General features: G+C 33.8%; 1 long non-coding RNA gene across 1 annotated transcript; it reads left to right on the forward strand.

The window, feature by feature from the left end:
• Positions 1-644: 644 nt before the first annotated feature.
• Positions 645-14,336, forward strand: LOC127710624 (uncharacterized). The gene is made up of 5 exons (XR_007986246.1): positions 645-762; positions 8,009-8,118; positions 9,433-9,535; positions 12,890-13,032; positions 14,212-14,336. It is a non-coding gene; the product is annotated as an uncharacterized LOC127710624 (long non-coding RNA).
• The last annotated feature ends 6,999 nt before the right edge of the window (positions 14,337-21,335 follow it).

The raw sequence follows: 21,335 nt of genomic DNA on the forward strand, positions 1-21,335 counted from the left end.
GAACTGTGCATCATATATGTGTTTCCTGTTGACAAAAAAAAATAATATTAAAAAACCGCATCCAGAGTGTTCACTATGTTAATATATCATACTGCATTAATAGATATTGCGAATATTACATGAAATGTAAACCTGAACGGGATTAATGGTTTTTATGAACGATTTGCAATTTCTATATGCACATCTGCAATGTACTTAAACTTATTAATACATTAAGTATTTCCTTTTCAAAATAATCCTATTATATTGCACGTCTATGAAAGCTTTGACGCATTTATTTGATTTTGCATTATTCTACGTGTTTATGTTCCATTAAAATGCAATTAAATAAAAACGATAGACAAAATGATAGAGGTGAACAGTTAATTTTGAATAACGAGTTCTGTAAGTTTTTTCACCAGTTTTATTTATGCATGGGACAAAGTGGCATTGTATTGTGAAAATAAGTTATAATAAAAATTTCCAGTTCTTCTATTGCAAATAAGTTCCAATTTCGTCTTCCTTTTTTTTTGTTTTTGCCACATATCATCCTTTACCATCCCCTGAAATATGTCGGCACATTTTGTTAATCCAATTTCTTAAGATAATAGGATGTACTTTACTCTTTGCTGTAAATTAATTCGAGAGAGTAAGGAATGGTTAAGATGTCTTTGAAAATTTTCCTGCTTGTTATTGTTCTATCTTTTGTGACAAGTGATGTACACGGATGTTCATGTTTTGGCAATCCACACCCTCAAGAACAATTCTGCTCAGCAGCTTACGGTAAGTTTTACAAAATGAAACGGGTCGTACATATAACTTGGCAAGGCTAGTAAATAGTAAGCTTTAGAAATGTGCTTTTTTAGTTATGATGTTAATGCAATGATATACGACCGATTTAATTATTTTTTTTACCAAGAAATGAGGAGATTCCAAATAAAACCATAGTTGAAACTTCTGTTATTCAGAGCTAAGAATATATACATGTACGTAGATTTCAAATTATCACACCAAAATTACTATATATTCGATTTAATGACAAGGTAGTGTGTCAGCGAGGTTAGCTACAAGTTATTTTAGTTCATCAACTGTAATGTTCTATCGTCCGTTCTTGGATATGCTGAAAGATGAATCTTTCATCGTCTCTCGATCAATTTATTTTCCTTGTTCCTTGCATGTATAAAACATAGCCTGAAATTTAAGGATTAAACTGGTGGGCATTGAATCATCGATGCTAGCATAGTTTATTTGAAAGATTTCACTATCAATTTTTTCAGTTTATAAATGCTGTACTAAATCTATGGTGCAGAGACAACATGTTAAACTAAACAGTTGATTAAGACTGCTGTGCTGGTAAAATCTACTTGACTACAACAGTTTAACGATAAATCCTTTTTTTTTTTCTCTCGTTTATTTGTGTGTAAATTTTAATATCACCTACTTCAACAGTGGATAATCAACTGTAAACCGAAAGCTCAAAAGAAAATGTCAAATTGTGCTAGTACTAATAAATGAGTAGACTTTGGCAATCGTAAAACTTCATTGTTTTAAATTACATTCAGTCTTTCCACTTTCGAATATAAAAAGTGGGAGAATTGATAACTCGCAAAACCCTTATTAGACTTGCACCGCCGCATTAGGCTTTTCTTCGTTAAAATAAAGCCCTTTGTTGTGGATGAGTATATTTTATTTATATAAAAAAAGATATATCGTTGGTCTATTCTATAGTCGGAATGGTGAAGAACTTGACTAGTACACGTAGTATTAATCTTTGCCAATTGTTGTCATATGGAAAAGTAAAATAACAAAAAAAACCTAGTAAATTTAAATGACTAAATCAAAAACGTAGACACATTTAACGAATAGATAACAACTGTTATATTCTTGACTTGGTATGAGCATGTTCTTATGTAGAAATTGGTGAATTAAACCTTGTTTTAAAGCTAGACAAGCCAAACCTCGCACTTGTATGACAGTCGCCTAAAATTCCATATTATTACAACAATGTGTGCACAAAACAAACCGACATTAAAGGTAACTAAACAAAATGATCCGCCCACATCTATCTCACAAAAGAGCGAATATTAATAAAAATCAAAACTCTGACCACATGCACACCTTCAATATATGTACAAACAGACAACAAAGTGAAAACTTCTTAGGATTTAAACTAGGAAGAGTTATGCGGAATAACTATATACCCATAATGGGACGGACGGAAGGACGGACAGGGGTAAAACAATGTCAAAAATAGGAATACAGCACTCAACATTGTTTTTTAATCTTCATCACTATAAAAACAAACAAATGTGTCAACAAAGAAAAACATAAAAACACATTTAGCAAGCAAAAAGACAAGAATACACAAAAAAATACGATTTCACAATAACACAATGAAGGGATGAATAAGAATGGAGCCACGTCAAATAGATAATACTAAATAGAATAAACAGTAAAATAATAAGAACACTATAATACGTTATTTAGATGATAAGCAACTTTGGTGCTAAAAATCTTAACTGCAAAAGTATCGCGTATTATTTGTGAAGTTGATATGTTTATCAACAATGTCTTGGTATATTCTGATGAACTCTTTTAGAAAATGAACGAACCATTCTTTGACATAACCCTGTTTTATCCACTTTCTTCTCAGGCACTGATGACGTTTTACAAAGTCACAGCTGCAAGCTCTTGCATACCGAATGAATTGAGAAAATGTATATCCCATATGCAGATGAAGTTGGTATAATGACACTAAGGTGGGGGAAATTGATAATTTCAAAATCAAAATTGTCTCGTTTGTTGACTGTCCCTCTGGTATCTTTCGTCCCTCTTTTGTTATAGATCCTGGTGTTGAGATGACCATTCTTGTCAAATTTGAGGTATAAGTTTAAATATGAAGCCGTGTCTGTTGTTTTTTTTTAATTTGTATTTCTGGAGGATATATTTATGAACCCAATCAGTAAAGTTTGGATTGCTAATAAAAAGAAGGAACTCCGACTCATGAAAATAAGAAGAGGTCGGCACGAAGAGGCGCACAGTTTATCCCTTACGAATGCCGACAATTGGCAAATGATTGGTAGAAAAATTCTACCTCAAAATTCAACAAATTTGTTGTCCATACATACCTCCAGCAAACTGAATACTTGTGCCTCGGTATTGCATGTTTTACCTTATTGTTCACTATTTATAAAATATGCCGTATGGTATCCCAAAGTAATTACTTTAGAGCGTATGCTAGCATTTTTATGTTGTAAAGCATTCTAGATAATTTCTTTTAGGCTATTTTTAACTGGATTTTCGAGAAAAAAAATATCGGTTATTGATTTGGGGATGTACGGCGGGCGGGAGGTCGGTCGGGAGGTCAGGTGGGCCGGCGGCAGCCAAATGTCCGGGCATTTACTCATGAACCGTTCAATCAAAGCTTTTAAAATTTTAATATGTTGTTACTGACAATAATGACGATTTTGACTTTTACCGTTTAGGCGTTATGGTTCTTGAAAGATTGAAAAAAGTTAAATTACAAAAATACTGAACTCCGAGGAAAATCCAAAACGGAAAGTTCCTAATCAAATGGCAAAATCAAAACCACAAACACATCAAACGAATGGACAACAACTGTCACATTCATGACTTGGTACAGGCATTTTCTTATGTAGAAAATGGTAGATTGAACCTGGTTTTATATCGCTAAACCTCTCACTTGTACGACAGTCGCATCAAATTCCATTATATTGAAAACGATGCGTGAACAAAATTTCACAAATAGGGGTACAACAACAACACGAACCCCACCAACAACTGGGGTTTATCCCAGGTGCCCCGGAAGGGTAAGCAGACCCCGCTCCACTCGTCGTGTTCATGTTATTATAAAGCCGTGAAAAGGGAACGGGATTGTAGTTACGACATAAGGAACATATCTTATATCATCTGTATAACGGATATTCCATAACGGTCAACCAACTCGTGATTGCGTTCGTAAAATTTACGAAGTGATGATTTCAACTTCACCATTTTGAACTTTTGGTTTAAAAATTCAATTGGGAAGCTGAAATCATCTCTTTTGTAATAAAGTTTTGTTTTCAACCGACCCTTATAGTCAATTTCTAGATATAAGTCCTAATCAAATGGCAAAATCAAAAGCTCAAAAACATTAAACGAATGGATTACAACTGTCATATTCCAGACTTGGTACAGGCATTTTGGCATGTAGAAAATGGTGGATTGAACCTGGTTTTAAAGCGCTAAACCTCTCACTTGTATGACAGTCGCATCAAATTCCATTATATTGACAACGATGCGTGAATAAAACAAACAGACATAATAGGTAAAAATATAAAATAGAGGTACAGCAGTGAACACCGTGTCACAATCCTAATCACAACAAAAACGAACAAATATTTAACAAAGAAGTACAAAAAAGCATTTATTACATTTAACAACCTCGTTCATTGCTTACTTTTTTTTTGTATTTTATATATGTATGCCAAATCAACCCATAAAGGATCGAGGGATTGTAAGCTCTGGGACCGAATCGTAATTTTAACATTAACTCTGGCGTAGAATAGCGTGTTTGACGTCAGAATATAAACGTCACACAGGTAGAGATATAAATTATTTTGTCGTTCAAATTATGCAAAAATTATAACAGAACAGAAACAAAATGGCGGGATGTTTAAGTACACAGACACGTCATATGTATCAAAGAAACATAAAAAGTCACACGGACAAAGCACACAAGTAAAAATGAAGAATAATACAAACAACACAATGATGGGATGCATAAGTACAGAGCCACGTCAAATGTATTTCACCAAAAACAGACCAAACAGTAAAAGTAATATTAATAAAGACAAATAAAAGACACTTTAACACGTTATTAAGATGATAAACAGCGTCAGTACGCAGAATCTATACTTCAAGACTATCATGTATTATTTGTGAAGTTGATACGGAATATTTACCAACAAGGTCTTGGTACCTTCAGATTAACTTTTTAAGAAAAAGGACGAGACGTTCTTTGACATACCCCTGGTTCATCAACTTTCTGCTCAGACACTGGTGACGTTTTACAAAGTCTGAGTAGGAGCTGCAAGTATATCCCGTAAGTAGGTGAAGTTGGTATATTGCTAAGGTGGGGAAAATTGATCATTTTAAAATTAAAATCGTCTCGTTTGTCATAGATTCTGTTACTGAGATGACTGTGTATGTCAAATTCGAGGTATAAGTCTAAAAATGAGGCGGAGGAAGCCGTGTCTGTTGTTTCTTTAATTTCTAGTTCTGGGGGATATATTAATGGAACCCAGAAACATTCGGATTGTTAATGGAAAGAACATCATCAATATATCTGAAAGTGAAATTAAATAATCTGGCTTCTTTGATCTTCTTGTTTTTGACAACAGTCTGAAGGAACTCCGATTCATATGAAAATAAGAAGAGGTCGGCAAGGAGAGGCGCACAGTTCGTTCCCATAGGAATGGCAACATTATGTTGAAAAAGTCTACCACCATATTCAACAAAAATGTTGTCGATAAGAAACTCCAGCATACTGATCACTTGTTCCACTGTGTAGCATGTGTTACCCTTTTGTTCGCTAAATGGAGTTTCCAGTCGTGTCCGTGGATTTACTCATGAACCGTTCAAACAAAGCTTTTCAAATTTAAATATTTTGTTACTGATGACAAAATGGAGGTCAAGTTCAGTAATGGCAGTTTTCACTTTTCGTGTTCAGGAGTTATGGTTCTTGAAAGATTGAAACATGGCGTTTCCAGTCATGTCGTTGCATTTACTCATGAACCATTCAACCAAAGCTTTTCAAATTTAAAATGTTGATACTGATGACAAAATGGAGGTCAAGTAGGATAATGACGATTACCACTTTTACCGTTCAGGAGTCACGATTCTTGAAATATTGAAAAAAAATGGCGTTTCCAGTCGTGTCTGTGCATTTACTCATGAACCGTTCAACCAATGCTTATTAAATTTTAATATGCTGTTTCTGATGACAAAATGGAGGTCAAGTTTGATATTGACGATTTTCACTTTTACCGATCATGAGTTATGGTTCTTGAAAGATTAAAAATTGAGTTACGGTTCGCGAAAGATTGAAAAATTGTGTACCATAACTCGGAAACGTAAAATCGAAAATTTATTAAAAAAAGCAAAAGGGAGCTCACGTCAATAGATATAAACAGTTCACCAAAGTTGTATGCAAATTGGTTGAATAATTTTTGAGTTAATGTCCGACATGTTGAAGACGGACAGACGGACGGACAACGGTATACCATAATACGTCAGGTAAACGGCCGTATAAAAAGTTAAAATTAAGATAAGATAAGTTGCAGATCTATATTAGTATGTTACAAATGAAAGAAAAAATATTTGGAACTATCAACTATATATATAAAGTTTGATTTTGTTTATACACTAAGTGATAAGATAACAGACACGTCTGTTAATTGTCAATCCAATCATCCTATTATAATATGAGTGACAGATTTATTAGAACATTATTGATTATATTTGATTATAATTTAAAAAAAAATAACATCATATCTTTTTACATCATATCTAATTTTAAAGTCTATAGTTAAATCATATTTAATTTTAGATTTACATTATTGCTTCATGGAAATAAAGTTTGAGTTATTTCTATTTGGACAGAAATGGTTTAACTAAGAAGTATTTCATCAAAAATTGAATTCTTGTGGTTCTTTGATATGCTGATTCTAGCAATGTATTTTAATTTAGATATAGGTCCATAATAGGTAAATGTTCAATTTCAACTTTTTCAGTTCTTATACCACTTTTATTTCGTGTCACAAACCCATGCTGTATCAAATATTCAACCACAATTCAAATTCAGAGCTGTTTTAAGCTTAAATGTTGTGTCTATACGTGCTCAACTGTTCATGGTTTGACCTCTGCAGAAAAATCCGGTTTCCTGTCTCTCTGACAGCCTCTTGTACAATTTCACATGGGGAATGGTGGTATATAGGGTTGAAATTTTAATAGAACTAATTTCAGAGCAAGATCGTGTTTCAACATTATCAAGAAGTTCTTGATTTAATTAGAATCCACATATGGTTAATACCACTACGCGAGTAAACAGTTTTCAGTATTTTTGAAGATCCTCTTTCACTGCGGACAATTTTTTTTCAATCTTATTTATAATTCTTTTGTCGAACATGTAAATGAGAATTGTATACGTCTATCATCTGTTCATGATAAGTATTTTGTTGCGGACAAAGCTTCAAATAATATTGTCGTGATTGTGTTGGTATGTAACTCGTACTACATTGAGTGTCTTGTTAAAGAATTGGGGAAAAAAGTACTCCGGTAATCCAATGTATAAAAACATATCATTTGACAACGAAAATATTTTGGCGAATCATGTCCTTCATAGCTTGAATGAACTTTACATAGAACAGAAAATCGGACGACTTACCTTGTTTTTATTGGATACTTCAGTTTACAAATTCGGTACAATCAATAAAAATCGTATATTTTGCAACTTTATCGAATGTGTTCTATTCCTAATTGGGGCATTTTGACTGAGTTTGAATTGGAATGTTTGCTGATGATTGCATATCAGGAAATGCTTACCATATTGACGCACCATGCATCACTACATTTGGAGTTCTTGCGAACCACTATTTTTTGTTACCAGGATTCGTCTTCTCAATCGATTGTTGAGTTAACACTTCGGTAAATATCTGCTGTGTAAATATAGCAATATTAACATAAAAAGACGCAAGAAACACATGCAAATACAATTTTCTAGATAAAATTGAAAGCGTTTGTTTTGTTTCGGTCTCCGGCGTTATCACGTAAGTATTGTCAACAAGATAAAAACACACTAAAATATTTGATTGTCAACTTATTTCCCTCTAGAGGAAAGGGTTTTTCAATATCTATTTACCTAGCATTATAATAGCTCCTGATTTTTATTTATTCTTACCAATAGTATTTCCCGTGCTTGTGTAAAAAAAAGAACATCGTATGCTTTACCACTGGTTTATGCTTTCAGTATTATATGGCAGAGTTATCAGGGAAACATTCATACCAGGACCACCTGATGATATTGCCAATAACGACGCGATCTGGAAATATACTGTCAGCATTCTCTTCAAAATGAAGGTATGGATCAGTATTTTTTTTAAAATTCTCAAATGGAAAATCTTTGGCTTTGTGCAGAGAACATTTTAGCAGCAACTGCAGAGGGACATTCAAACTAATCATTCTACTTTTATAAAATGTGACTTCGATTGAGAGTTTTACCACATCTTCTTATTTCTAATCAGTCGAAAATAAACTGACAACGCTATGCCTAAAGGAAAAAGATTAACAAACAACACAGAGAACTAAAGACTGAGCATTACGAACCCAAGGAAAAAAAAGTGCTCCGGAAGAGTAATCAGATATAGGTACACATGTGGCACGTGTCGTGCCCGGTAATTATCCTAATTAGGTAAGAGTGTGTTGATTTAGCACTAGCGAATATTCTTATGCAAACGAAACAAGAGTATGACGTGCTTTTTGCAACCAGGCATCATACACGATGTTTGTTTATGTACGGGAAATGAAACACTGCTTTTAGTTGAAAAAAAAATCAAAGACATATAAATCCGATCATAGGTAATTTGACATTCTTTACACCAAACCGATGCCGTTTTTACAAAAAATATAACGGTGAAAGAGAGACTGTTTCTTACGATTTTTTGTTCTTTTTTCTCTATTGATTTGTATTATAGCAATCAATAAAACAAATACGAATATATTAGGTATGCCGGGAGGGGAGATGTAACAACAAAAAAATCATGCGACGCCCGTAAGAAAGGAAAAAGGGAAGAAGAATACTAAACTCCGAGGAAAATTCAAAACGGAAAGTCCCTAATCAAATCTCAAACACATCAAACGAATGGATAACAACTGTCATATTCCTGACTTGGTACAGGCATTTTCTTATGTGGATTGAACCTGGTTTTATAGCTAGCTTAACCTCTCACTTGTATGACAGTCGCATCAAATTCCATTATATCAACAACGATGCGTGAACAAATCAAACAGACATAATAGGTAATAAAGTCAAATATACATGTATGTCAAAACACACATAACATGCATTATTTAATGTGATTTTTCATTGCAGTGCTTTTATATATATATTGATGTTTGCCTTTTATTCGGGTTTTTTACAGATATTCGTTTTGTAAATGAAGAGATATACGAAAATTAAAACAAACTTTTCTGAGAGTTTCATTATCTTGTTTTAAATAAAAAAAAATTAACAAAGTCTTATAGGCACACACTTACTGTTGATTATTATTTAGTAGTTTTTGTTCAACTCGTTAAATCCATATATCAGTGCCAAAATACGCTTGTTCTTGTCGTTTTAAACTTGTTTTTACATCATGTTTTAACATTAACAATTCATTAATACATTTATGACAGGGAATTACAGAAAGAGTTGGTTCTGAGGTAGTTATAGAGACTGCAGGAAATAGTGCGCTCTGTTGAGTAAGCTTGCACGTCGGAAAGTCATTAATTCTAATGGGTAAATAACTAAATATACTATAGAATTTAAATGCAATGCGACTTGTTTCACTAGAGTACTATCTTACGATTAACTCATTCAACTTTATTGTTACATGTTGTAGTAATGACGTTACCATAAGAAAACCACACTGATTATTTGGTCATAATAATTAAAATAATAGGCCTAAGTGGTACATCACCAGCAGTATAACACTATGCAAATTGAATGAACATTTAATAAATTTCTAGTGTCCGTACATTTTTTTTTTTTAAAGATTAAACCACATCAGGAATGATGGAATGGCCAGTTTTAATTATTACGTTACGAGGTTTGACCAAACATAATCTTAACATAATATATAGAAGAGGGGCGAAAGATACCAGAGACACAGTCAAACTCATAGATCGAAAATAAACTGTAAACGCAATGGTTAAAAAAACAAACAGACAAATAATAGTACACAGGACACAACATAAAAAACTAAAGACTAAGCAACATGAACCTCACCAACAACTGGCGGTGATCTCAGGTGCTCCGAAAGGGTAATCAGATCCATTCCCATATGTTCCATCCGTCTTTCTGCTCGTGTTATTACAAAACCGGTAAATAGTCTAATTCAGTAAATCACATTCGTAAAAAGGGAAGGAGATTGAAGTATATACATCATGATCACAGTCTAATATATTCCCGCAAAAAGGAAAATTCGATTATTGCAACTGACACTATAAGAAATCAATCCGAAATTTGCATAACAGTACATACAGTCCCGTTTACTAACTGCACAGGAAATTGTGATAAACTTTTAGTAATACCGAAAGTTAAGAAAAAAACAATCAGAGAAAAAAATTCGAAAGGAACAAAGAAAAATCTACAAATTCACCTCCAGACGATGAAAGCTCAGATGACAAAGAAAACACAAATAGTGGCTTAAATTGTGCAATTTGTAACAGGCATTACTTTGACGACACCATATATGATGATGACTGGATAAAGTGTACAAAATGACAAGACTGGTATCACGAGTCCTATACTGGAAAGTTATAGAATGATTTGAAACAATTCAAATGTAGAAAGCACCAAGGTTTCACATAAACACGTTTTATCAAAGTTGGTTGCGAGGAGAATATGCAGTAGCTTGAATAGATCTTATGGTTGCGAGATACCAAGGTTTCCCTATATTGATTTCCTCCTAAAATATTAGGAAGTGAACAACTTTGTGTGGATAGGTAGAGGGCCAATAATATAGGTAGTGTGCTTCTTATTAAAATAATAGTGCGCACACTGGCCTTAAATTGAGAGAATGATGTGGCAGACATTCATTTTTTTTTACATCACTCCCTTCTCTACATCAATCCTTTTCTATTCCGAGTATTTCATCTTTCATCTTCCAAAAGAGGGGCGAAAGATACCGGAGGAGTAGTCAAACTCATAAATCGAAAATAAACTGACAACGCCATGGCTAAAAATGAAAAAGACAAACAGACAAATAACAGTACACAAGAAACAACATAGAAAACTAAAAACTGAGCAACACGAACCCAATACATAACTTAGTTATTTTCTGTAAAATCTCATCATCTGGATATCTATTTTGATTTTTTTATTCTACGCTAGTACTATCCTGAACATATTTCACAAATAATGAAAACCTCTTTTTCACCCGTAGTGATAAAAGGATTGCGTTTTGATTACCTTGTCATATTTGTTGACCAATTTATTATTTTGTATACTATATCATGTTGCTCTTGTTGCACACAATGTGTCTTAGTATATTTATAAACTTGTCTTGTCTTGTAATCTGTATGATCAGTTGATCTTGATTTGAATAAGTAGTTACATTTGGAGTTTTCAATGTTCTGACTTTTAAATGCCTTATTTTCATGGCGACGACAAAGGCACGTTCTCCTGTTTCAATATGATGCTAACACGTAATTTGATGGCAGACATCGTCTCCAACAAAAACTTCTAATTCAGATTAGATTAGTAGTCTTTTAACACTCTTTTTTTGCCTTTTCTTTTTTCCGTCTTTTTTGTTGTCTCGTTTATCAGCTGGAGGACACGTACTACTATCGTCCCACTGGAAGCAGGTTATTTCTTTTTAACGAAGATCATCTTTGGCGAACTTCAGGCAGGTCCGGATGTTTAGTCGGATAAAGAGTAGTTCTCTGAACTCCTTATTTGCTGTATGCATAGGACTTGAAATTGTAGTTTCCAGATTTGTCTTATTATCTTTTTTTTCCTTTTGCCATTCTCATTTGTAATTGTTCAGTTTAACGTCTTTGCAACTCTTGATCATTTTCTTGCATTTTTTTTTAATCTATTATGATAAGCTTTGGCAACTGCTTGGCTTGTTTTCATTCTCGTTAGATATTTGTTTTTAGATTTCTGTAAGAAATTCAGCTTCACTAGCAATTCAAGTTGTTGTACATGTTGTGCATGGATTAGCAACACTTTGTTTCTTTCAATTTGATACTCCGGTTTTATTACAACAACATTTTCCCATTTCTCGTTTTTATGTAGATAATAGACAGTTGGTTTTCCTGTTTGAATTGTTTTTTATACCAGTCATTGTTGGAGCCCTCTATAGCTTGCTGTTCGGTGTGAGCCAATGCTCCGTGTTGAATGCCGTACTTTGACCTATAACGGTTTACTTTTTTACAAATTGTGATTTTAATGGAGAGTTGTACCACATCTTCTTATATCTACATATCTATTTTACAGATTAAATGATGCAATAAATTAATATGCACTATTTACCAATTTGAATTATTTTAAAGAAAACTCTAAAATTTTACAAACAAACAGAAACTTTGAAATTGTGTGCCAAAAACAACTATTAAAATGGTAATTAATGCTACTCCTTTCATGTTTTTACCGAAAGTAACTTATTGAGGTGCATATTGTATCAGACAAATTTATTGACACCTGTTTTTTTTACCCTAAAGGCCATGAAATTGTTTGTTTTTATACGATAAGTAGTTGATGCTCCATTGAAAGCTCTTCTATTTTTCCTTTTACGAAGGATATTCAGATGAGATGTATAATGGATATAACTAAAATATTTCTGTATAGCAATACAATGATTGCATATAACGCCGGAATAACAATAAACGCCCTAGTGAGATAATCAACTGAAGAAAACAAATGTCAGGTTAGCGTCAATTAGACATGTACAGCAATCATACGACAAAGCTGGTTGAAACTAAACTATTTGAACATGTAAGCTAAAAGAAGCATAGCCAATAGAAATGAGCAGAATGACACTAACTACATCTACTGTATCAAGTATGTGATGAACCAATGTGCTCAAAAACGGGTTAAGAGTTTCAAACAAACATATAAGGATAATTGTCATATTTCGTTCACTAACAGGTGGAAGAGGTGACAATGGTGCTAAAAATATCAAATTTTGTGATTTTATTGGAGAACTCAGTAATCTGACATCATACCAAACGTTTTACCTGTTTTCTGGAGGTCCTTATTCGTACAATTTTAACTGTAAAAGAAGATGCACAGTAAGTTATCAATATACAATATGTGTTTGTTTTGAAGTGATTAGGATTATAACTCAATGTTGACTGATGTACCCATATTTTTGACTGTTTTACCTATTGCCTGTTTATTTTTGTTCACACATTGCTGTCAATATAATGGAATTTTATGCGACTGTCATACAAGTGCGAGGTTTGGCTTGTCTAGCTTTAAAACAAGGTTTAATTCACCATTTTGTACGTAAGACAATGCCTGTACCAACTCAGGAATATGACAGTTGTTATCCTACGTTTGATGTATTTATGCTTTTAATTTTCCTATTTGCATAGGGACTCTCCGTTAGGACCTTTCCTCGGAGTTCGGTATTTTTGTTATTTTACTTTATACAAATTTAATTCTAGATCTACATTTTTGCAGAAAATTTTCACCATATTGATAAGAAAATAACTAATTATCATTTTTATATTTGATTAAAGCAAACGGATAGTTGAACAACAGCAAATCGTATCCAATACACATGTTGAAAGTTAAAAACACAAGATTGCTTTCCTCATCTCTGCTGATCAGTAGCCCCTTTTAATACCTATTCGTGCAGTGAATATTTCTATGATGGTGCAATTAGATTTAAATCAAAGTGAGGTCTTCATATCGGAAGCATCGACTTTAAATATAAAATAATTTATTTGTGGCAATCATCTTTTGTCTCCGTTGTCTTTCTTTGCATATGCATCTTAGCAAAATTTTTATGATGTAACATAGGTATTTATATATATATGAATACTTTCGAAGTTTGATTTCATGGGGACACACCCTAAAGAAAATGATACATGTACTAGCAATGTATGTATTGGGTTCAGAGTCACACTAGCAAACTTTTAACTACTTGTACTTAAATGCGGAAGTGTACTTCATTTGACAAATCAATTAATCTGTATGTGTGTGCCATAAGGTAAAACAACTTAGTAAAACAATATGATATACCAAAGGAGAATAAAAAAAAACCATGACAAACGAAACATAACACAAAACAACCAACAGACGTTATTGACACAAACAAACATTGAGCAGTCTCGACCACAGCAGACTCTTAAGATTCAGCTCTGGGGACTTCTGTTTGTTCCCCTTATGTATACTTAAAGGCATATCTCTCAGAACAGAAATAATATTATTCTACTTATACCCAGTTCATCTGTCCTTTTCAGAAAATTCGTAGCAGGTCAGGAGGTTGTAGATATCCACCTAAAAATGAGTTTTGCCTTTCACAGAATGCATTGTGCAAAAGACAGGGAGGAAGATGTATTTGGTTTAATAATGAACAGTGTTAACTAGATGATGTAACAAATGTGTGGGAAAATGTGAATTAAACACGTCATGCATACTCTATACATACCAGGTTTTTTTTCAATAGCCATTTACTCTCTTCTCCGGTTTTGTGATCAAGTCAAGATTTTCATTACTTCGATTAGTTTTAGAGTTTTGTTTTGTTATGAATAGAAACAGTTTTATTATCAGTATAGAGCGTTGGTCAATAAGCAAGTACGTTCGCACGAAGTAACCAATTTCATTCGAATTACGACACCAAACGGTAATATTCGACTACCGTTAGCGTCTAAATGATGAAAAGTTTACTGTGATTTGTCAAAATATCTATAGTAATTGCTGTTAGGTCTTAAACACTGTTACCGTTATTATAAGTCAAAATTTATTATGATTTGTCGAAACAATCGTCATGAAAAAAATGGAACCCGCAGTTTTTCATGTCCATACCAAATAATATAAGTTACCAACATGTAGCTCATATACACCTTATCGCTATTCCCGCTTGACCCGAGAATCTGTCCCGCTCGAACTTTTGACGTCATACAACAATCACTTTTCCATTGTGGCGTCAGACATTTTTTATTATGACGTCAAAATTTTACGGGAACTTGTGTGATGTCCAGTAATGGCGGACAAATAGCGATAAGGTGTATTGCGTAAGCAGGGACGTCAAGTTACTAGTAGAAGTAAGAAGTTGTTAACCTGTAGACGTTTTAGCCAGTGTAATCTATATGACGCCCATCAATCAAAAGCAACTTTTTTTTTGCATTTGACGTCGTGAACGGGAATCAACCCTTATAGTTAATAATTTTATTTTGGATGTCACGCGTCTTCTTATTGGTTGACAGTGTTTTGTCTGTCAGCTCATAGACATAATTTTGTCATATGACCGTGACATCATTACCGTTTTTTCATGATGTAATGGCTTAAAATGGAATTAACAATTAAATTATAAGGAATGACTTATAATTTTTCAGTCTATTCGAAATAGCATAAAACAATGTGGTACGTTTAAGCACTTACACATAAACCTTTTCAGTGTGTACCACATTTTTTATGTTATTGCTTTATAGACAGAAAACATAGTAGGCATTCCTAAAAATGTACGACAAACCGATAAATGTAACGTTGCAACGAAGATATCTGCAACATAACGCTACCAGTCGTGTTGAATAGCATTTTCCCCTTATCTCTTAATACATCAACCAATCCCTGTTCCTAATTACCACCACGTGAAGACCATGCATTTCTTTTTCCCGGTCACTGTTTTAACAATACCTTGTCAACGGTAGATTTATCCTTCTTTGCCCACAGCAAATTACAAAATGGCGACAAAACCGTTCGCTTCCATAACAGCAGACGAGATTGAAAATGTTGATTAATGCAAATAAAACGATAAAAGTAATCAAAAGGCAGCACGAGTATTTAAAGCACATTTGAAAGCAACTAATCAGGAAGCAAATGTTGAGGAATTTGACGCGTTTTGGGACACTTTTACATGAACTCACGTGAACATTACAAAGCAACATCGTTTGAAAACACCAGACATGCCTCTTAACAGACATCTTAATGGTCACTGGTGTTAAACTGATAATCGTAACTATAATTACGACGATCCCAATATGGCGACGGCAGAAATAGGTTAAATCTTTTCAATCATTTTTCTCAAATGTAGCATGTTGTTGTCAAGAGTTACTCAGCTGCAAGGTTGTTCTATACCATTACCATCATATTTAAATCATAACGGTGCACTATAATTGTTTAAGCGGTTAGAAAATTGCCGTCGAAAAAATCAGGGTGATACTTGATATTCGAAAAAAAAGATAATCTTAATTCTGGTAGTAAACAATTAGAAGGTAATCGTAACTAGATAGTGTTTGATTGATTTTGATACTAAATACGTCTGTATGATAGCATATGATGCAAATATGGTAATGAATTAATCACGAAAATGTTCCAATATCTTACGACATTTCTTTTTGTTCATTTCGCGCAGAATTTTAGTATAAACGTTCAGTAAATAGCACACCCCTCCCCTCCATTTTCCTTTCTCAAAATTTGGGGACTCAATACTGAATATAAACAAAAGGGGACTCAAAACTGGCAGCGATCTTATAATAAATTAGGCTTTTATAGGGCACAGGGGAGGAATTGGGGGTCCCTTCTGGCGTGCTGCTGGAATTTAAAAAAAAACATCCTAACTCATATATTGCTGAAGACCAAAAATCTGATCAATTTTATGACTTATATATTTATATAGGAAGTAACCCACAGCCACCCCGTTGTATAGAGTACATTGGGATAGGGGAGGTTAATTTGCCCTTTTTATTGATTATGTTGATTGGATACATGCGATAATTGAGGCAAAACATATGGCATATTAAAATGTAGTATACGAAACTTTCATTTGGAGCAATGAATTGAAAGGATTGCACTTTTGGGATATGGGATATGGTTCCCTGAATCACCCTATTGTCCCGTAGAATCTTATGAAAAGTACATCAGCAAACTTCATCCGTTATGCACTAGTCTATGGCAGACCAAAGTAAACATTCAATGATGACGATACAGTTTGGTACTATAACTCTCGATTAGGGGAAAATACCGTTGGCAAAATTCATGACGAAATTGAGTAAGAGGACTAAACTTTCACAAATTTACACAAAACATCCCATTCGTGCGACTAGAGCAATAATATTGACAAAAAACATGTTTAACCTATCAAATAATGGTAGTGACAGAACATATTTTTGTTCAGTCTCTCACTGAGAACTAACACTGAAGAGAAAACTGCAATAGTCGTGCAATGCAAAAAAGTCTAGCCCCCAAAAATACTCTTAGTACTTTGTATCTGTAAAATAACATATTGCCGATTCGAAATTTAAACATAACTTGATTTCTTTGATAACTTTGTTATATTTTTCATAAAAACCTTTCAACTTCTTTTTTGTGACAAACCATGTATATGCATTCTGTTTTATGTCGAATAATTTGAAGGAAAAAAAATAATATATAAAAATATTCCACACATCATTCAGTCTCATAGTGCCATTATATTTAATGATGCAATACATTTTTTTTTGTATCAATCTTGTCCTATATATAAACAATAAAAGTTTTTTTTTATTCAGAACCTAATGATTTACTTAAAACGAGTAATTTTAAAAACTCATTCCTCGAAGTAATTTTACTTTTCTTCAATTGGAACGAATAATTGAAGTGGGTAATCACACGAGAATGTTAATCTGAAAGAAATCCAATAGATCAGAGAAGAGGGCTCGACTGATTTTTATATTTCGTGCTTATGTTGTACTGTTACACCATTGTCCCAGGTTAGGGGGAGGGTTTGGATACCGCTTTCATGTTAAACTCCCGCCATATTTTGTATGTATGTGCCAGGAGCCTTGTAATTCAGTGGTTATCGTTTGTTTATGTGTTACATATTTGTTTTTCGTTCATTTGTTGTACATAAATTAGGCCGTTAGTTTTCTTGTTTGAACTGTGTTAAATTTGTCATTTCGGGGCCTTTTATAGCTGACTATGTGGTATGGGCTTTGCTCATTGTTGAAGGCCGTACGGTGATCAAAAGTTGTTAATTTATGAGTCATTTGGTCTCTTGTGGAGAGTTGTCTCATTGACAATCATACCACATCTTCTTTGTTGTATTGTCTGCATTTCCTAGTCTTCTTGGCCATGTTTTAAAGGAAAAGAACTATTGTACTTCACAATAGTGGAAATTTGATATTTGTATTAACCGCAAAATCCGTAAAATACTTTTGTAATTAAAACAAAAAATCACTTTGCTCAAATGAAAAAAATCAGAGAGTATTTTTAAAACATCACAATGTGTGCAGTGCATTAAAAACTATTTTACAAATTATTTAGCATATACATGTAGATGTATCATTGTCCGTTGCAGATGTCTTCTTCGTGAGGCGATTAATGTTCTACAAGAACTTACCATAAACACACGCAGAATATTGGGAGAATACTCTTTTATGCAATTCAGTTTCTGACAATGATGTGTTATCTGTAAAATATATTCGCCTTCAATGGACCAACATTCACAAGAAGTTCCATTATAATAGAACAAGTGGTTCTCCAGGTGCTGGTGAAGATCTGTCCACTTTTATGAGTATCATTATCCAACAACCCGCTTTGAATCAACCAAACCCAATTTGGAAACAGTTGTGTCTTACCAACAGCAGAATATGAGAAAACTGAGAGTTCAAACGATTGCTTTCCCTATAAAAGCTACCGATGAAGTGCAGCAGTCAACTTTGGACATTACAAGCTTAGACATGTTACAGGAGCATGTGGGAGACTATCAGAAATTTAAAAAAAATGAAATTTAATATTCAAATTTACAAAATGAGGTTCAAACTCCACGTGAAAAAAATTATTTCCACAGCAGGTTGAAGGCTTACAAGCAATGGCAGTTGATAATAAAATAGAAACATCAGAAATGTTCAATGGGGGAAGATACAAAAGAGAAATCAGGCAATTATATATGAATTTAGTGGGCCATGATGTAGCCATTGGAAGTAATAGTGCGATCCGTTCTAAATAATATGTTAAACATATTCGACGACGGACTACCAAAAAAAGTTATCCTCAGTTATGGCTATTGAAGCTCGTGTTCTTTCCAAGGCACAAACAGCTACAGCTATGCTGAAGCATGTAAAGCATACCAATAAATGCAACTGCCTACTCCTTGATGGCGCAAAAAAAAGTATGTTGGCTTCTAAATTTCTACGGAGGAAGGTTCATACTCTTTCAGTCACCTGGTTATGCTATCAGGTGATGAAGAAAGCTATATGCAACAAAACAGACGTTTACAGAACTAGCAGAATCCCTTTCTGAAAACATTGATGAAAAGCAAAATAGACAGCTGCACCGTAAGCGCACGATACGCCCCTGTCGCTTATTCAAAGAATAAAGTTATATGATAAATGTCATATAAGAAATTCACGAAAAACTAAAGGGAGGTTATCTTTATAGATATAAACCAGTCATCAAAGTTTCATGAATACTCCTAAAAAAAAGAAAGTAAAATCACAAAAATACTGAACTCCGAGGAAAATTACAAAGCACTTTAAAAATATTGTCCGAAAACTGGAAAATCAACCCTTTTTATGAATAAAATCCAATAACTCGGAATCATAAAATCTAAAATTTAAAAAAATAGCAAAGAAACTTACACCAATAGATATAAACAATTCCCCAAAGGTTCATGAAAACTGCTGAACGCATTTATTTCATTATTGTACGAAACCTGAAATATTCCCTTTTTTTAATGAAAAAAATCCACAACTCGGAAACTTAAAATCTAAAATTAATAAAAAAAAAAAAAACTATATGGAGTTAACGTCAATAGATATAAACAATATTCATCAAACTTGCATGCAAATTGGTTAAAAGATTTTGAGTTATTGTCCGACATGTTGACTACGGACGGACAGGAACACAAACGGTATAGTACGTCCCTTAAACAGGTGTATACAAAGAAAGCAAAGCTTTTGCTTAGCGTTAAAAATATTATGACAGATCGTCATATTGTAAATTAAAATTACAAAAAGTTATTAGAGGCTGAAAAACTTGGGCCCAGTTGTCAAAAGTGTCGTTAAATTTAACGATGATTAAGCCTGACGAGTCGTTAAATCTTAACGCAGTCGCTAACTAATCAAGGCGTTAAATATTGTTGTTCAAAAAATGTTAACGACAATATTACTTAACGCAGTGTTAAAATTTAACGATGTGATAAAAAAAACATCCCACAAGTCTAAGAAAAATTCAACTTCCTGTATTAATCAACATGGCTGAAAATATGTCTGCAAAAAATACAATGGAGAGGAAATTAAATTTCACTGCTACTGAGAGCAACCTCAATAGTGAGATGGTTACGACACACCTAGACCTCCTGCAGGGGAAACGTTCCCCAGAACTGATCAATGCCAAAACAGGAAATGTGGCTGGATATCACCAGCAAGGTTAAAGCCTTGGGGGTCTGCCTCAGGACAGAGACAGAGGTGAGGAACAGATGGAAAAACCTAAGACGTGATGCAAAACAAAAGTTTACCAATGTGCACAGGGAAAGGTCACAAATTGGTGGTGGTCCTCCTCCTTCCCAGCCTTCCCAGGCAGAAGAGAACATAATAAACTGCATGAGAGACACTGCCTATTTCCGTGGAGTGTCCGGTGGGCAGTATACTGCCATTGAGGGATCAGAAGGTAATAAATGTTTAACATGTTTTCAGATTACTTTAATAATTCTTTTATACTGTCTTTTTATTCCCAAATTCACATGACATATTTATTCAAAACGCTTCTTATCGTCTGCAATGTTTACAGGGAAATCCCAAATAGTGGCCCTGACCTTCGAAATAAAAATAGATGCATTTTTATTGTAACAATATTGAGTTGTAGACTGCGACAGTTTCAATGACAGTCCTGTGTGCTTTCTGAAATAATAATTTATATAAGACAAATGTCCTGCAGTTTGTGTCAAAATCTCACTTTATGTAGCTTATTTGTTTACCATTCATGACCCCCCCCCCCCCCCCCCCCCCCACCCCCCCCCCCTCCCCTTTTCAACTTGGCCGTCCTTGGCGCCGAAAAGAAGCCGCTTGTGTCATAGCAAAATATTAATGGGGTGTTCAAGGGTAATTTTTGTGCAATGTTGTTTTTTATTTGATATGCATCCATTTTTGTGTGTTCTGTTCTGCTTGACATTCATCCCTGCAAGATAGGTTTTGTGCATGAACTTATTTCCTGTTCATCATGAAATGCGTTTGTTTAAACATTCTCCCGTGCACGTACCCCACCTCCTTTTACCAACCTCATTCCTGTTTATTTTGATCTGAGCGTCACTGATGAGTCTTATGTAGACAAAACGCGCGTCTGGCGTATTAAATTATAATCCTGGTACCTTTGATAACTATTGAGTTAGAATATGAATATTGCAAAACAGCTTGCTTTCATAGCTATAACCTGAGGAACATTATTA

This window comes from Mytilus californianus, unplaced genomic scaffold (genome assembly GCF_021869535.1).
Source record: "Mytilus californianus isolate M0D057914Y unplaced genomic scaffold, xbMytCali1.0.p SCAF_8, whole genome shotgun sequence".
Lineage (NCBI taxonomy): Eukaryota > Metazoa > Mollusca > Bivalvia > Mytilida > Mytilidae > Mytilus > Mytilus californianus.